The following is a 3,495-nucleotide window of genomic DNA, read 5'->3' on the forward strand; positions in this document are numbered from 1 at the left end:
TTAAATGTGTTAAAAAAATATACATCGAGCTGTAAAAACTCATCAGTTCATCAAATCTCAGACGTTTCCATTTTAATAATTAATTATACACTTGTGTTTATGTGGATACATTTAACATGAAGTGTATCGCTGCACTCTTAAAAAAGGAGAAAACGTCTTTATTGAGTAAATACCATAATATTAAAGAAACTCTGTTACCTTTAAAAGCTTAATTAACACAAACTCTCTTCATTTTAATGAAAATATTAAGTATTAAAATGATGCAATTTTCAATTCTAACTTTAGTTTATTTCCATTCTCTTTGGAAATATGACTGAACACTTCACTCAAATATAAATCATTTACTTCTTATGTGTGAATATTTTATCATTTTATTTTGATTTGCTGAACTGAATATCTTTGATTTTTTAGCTGAACAAAAATAATTGAGCAGAATTTTTTTGACATTTTATGCAGCAAATAAATAATAATGAATTTACTGAGACAAATAAGCATCAACAGAAAATGAAAATCCTGTCAAATTTAAACCAAAGACGTTTCTCAGTCTCAATAAACTCAATATATTTGGTTTATGGACAAATGATAATCAATATTTTTACATTTTATGAAGCAAACATCTGATCATGTTTGTGTTTAATGAACTGAGGAGGAGGAAAAAGAAATATATAGAGTATTAATATATATATCTATATGCTGTGTATATATATATATATATATATATATATATATATATATATATATATATATATATATATAATATCTTCAGAATGCAGAAACAGCACATTTCTGTCGTCAAGAATGCTGAATATTTATTTCCCAGGACGCAGCGTGAGTTAATTGAAAGAGCTGACCTCGCCTGTCTGTCTGTCTGTCTCAGTCTGATGGACGTGTGTCAAAGAAAAAAGAGGCAAAAAGAGGCATTTTAAATCTTTACAAGATTTAGCAACATTAACAATGTTTTCATGTAGATATTTCTCTTTAAATGAAGTTACAATTCACCTGGTGACATTTAAACACACCATAATGTCCTCAAATGTCAAACAACACTCAGGATATGTATGATTTAACAAGATCTATGTTGTTTCTCTTTAAATGTAGTTAAGATTCACTGGAGGACACTTGAACGCATCACCAGAACCACACGTAAAAAACACGTAATATATATAAGTTTTAGTAAAATGTATGTTGTTTGGACATTTAAACGCACCACCACAACCTCAAACGTCTCCAAACTCACAGGATATTTAAGGTTTAAGAACATTTATGTTGTTTTCACGTTGCTTTTTCTTGTTAAGTGTGAGGGAAAGTTTAAAAAGTGGGAACAAAGGCACAGAATGGTGACCTACATGAGTGTTAGTGCATGATTTGTGTTATAATTGAAAGCGGCTGAGGGATGCATTAATTAGTGGAGGTTTTTTTTCCCCCTCCGTCATTATGAACAGCAGCGACACAAAGCACTCCATGTAATTGATATTGTGAACAAAGATCATAAAATCTACTCTAAATCAAATAAAAAATAGTTAATTGGCCGACTTATTACAATCCACAGTCCATTATGGAGAATTATTCTTTTTTCGGGGGGTAATTGATTTTCTAATAGAACATTTGGTTTTTGAAATGACCCTTTTTTTTCAATTAAAGCCGTTTAATTGGAACTATATCATTTTCAATCACTGTACGTCGTTTCATTAAACCATGTCGGGGACATAAAGGACACTCTGACTCTCAAAGTGTTTGACATTTGACTCTTTGTGGAAATTTGTGCCTTTGACAAAAGTATAAATACAAGTATTCACATCAAACTTATCGTTAAATAATTAAATCTGCCAAAAAAAAAACAAGCATGTGTTACAGTAAATACAGAGTTAGCTTATGTTTTTATTCAGTAACACTGTTGTAAAAACATGAAGAGCAACAACAATGACAGGGTGAATATACTGTATTAAAGGGAGAAAATGTGAGACAGGAAAAAGTAAAACAATAATTATATAAAAGATAATAACCAGGTTTATAGTCAATGTATGACTGCCAAATAGTGAGCGGTTCTATAAATCTAGCAACAGACTGAGTGCCAAATAGTGAGCTGTTCTGCAAATCCAGCAGCAGACTGACTGCCAAATGATGAGCTCATTGTTTTTATTCAATGAAGAGCAGTAACAATGACAGGGTGAATCAATGAATGGAGAAAATGTGAGGAAAACAGTAAAACAAGAACTATTAAAAGTATAATAATTCGATATATATTAATATCATCATCATCATCCTCCCCTTATCCGGGGGTTGGGTCGCGGGGGCAGCAGTTTCAGCAAGGGACCCCAAACTTCCCTTTCCCGAGCCACATTGACCAGCTCCGACTGAGGGATCCCGAGGCGTTCCCAGGCCAGAGTGGAGATGTAATCCCTCCACCTTGTCCTAGGTCTACCCCGAGGCCTCCTCCCAGCTGGACGTGCCTGATACACCTCCCTTGGGCGGCGTCCATATATTAATATGTTCAATATATATTTGTCATTTTTTATATTTGATAGTAAACTGTGATGAGACAAGAATAAAGCTGTTACATCCACCAGCAGACTGTCTGCCAAATAGTGAGCCGTTGTTCTACAAATCCAGCAACAGGCTGACTGCCAAATAGTGAGCTGTTCTACAAATCCAGCAACAGACTGACTGCCAAATAGTGAGCTGTTCTGCAAATCCAGCAGCAGACCGATTGCCAAATAGTGAGCTATTCTCTATATCCACCAACAGCCAAATAGTGAGCAGTCTAAAAAGCTAATTATTCAGCCAATAAACAATGTTTGTGATATTTTGTGAGGATGATGGTGATGCTGATGCTGATGGTGATGGAGATGCTGATGGTGAGGATAATGGTGATGGTGGTGATGATGATGGGTGGGGGTTGGGTGGTGGAGGTTCTCAGTGCTGAGCTCCTGGCGGTGGTCATGACAGAGGAATGTCTGTCGACAGCACACATGCAGCCATCTGCTGGATCAGCCTCCTCCTCCACCCACCACCTCATCAGGATGCTGCCTCCACCACTGGCAAACGCAACAAGCTAATTAGTAGATTTACTGTTGCTAATTACACATGCACAGGAGTGTTGCAGGAGATTTCTGTGGCTCGGCTCGTGTGCACAGTTTCCCCTCAATTAAGGACAAATGTAGCATGTAAGACTGTGTGATTGTGTTTTTACACCCACTCCTGCGTGACGCTGATGCACACTGACACTCGACAGACAGCTGGGATGGCTGTGGGCCACCTGACTTCTGAGAGCTGAGAGGAAGACGGGGGGGAAGAGGAGGAGGAGGAGGAGATCCTCATACGAGTCCCCCTGTGACCAAACATGTGTGAGGGCTGAGGAGAAAACACCAACAATATATAATAACAACATGCTGCTCTATTCTCTGTCTTTTACTGTCAATTAAGAAGCGAGCAACAACATGAACGAGCCAACTGTTTCTTTTCATGTCTTCTGTACCAAAGTCCATAGAGAAAATC

Source organism: Solea senegalensis, unplaced genomic scaffold (genome assembly GCF_019176455.1).
Source record: "Solea senegalensis isolate Sse05_10M unplaced genomic scaffold, IFAPA_SoseM_1 scf7180000012646, whole genome shotgun sequence".
Lineage (NCBI taxonomy): Eukaryota > Metazoa > Chordata > Actinopteri > Pleuronectiformes > Soleidae > Solea > Solea senegalensis.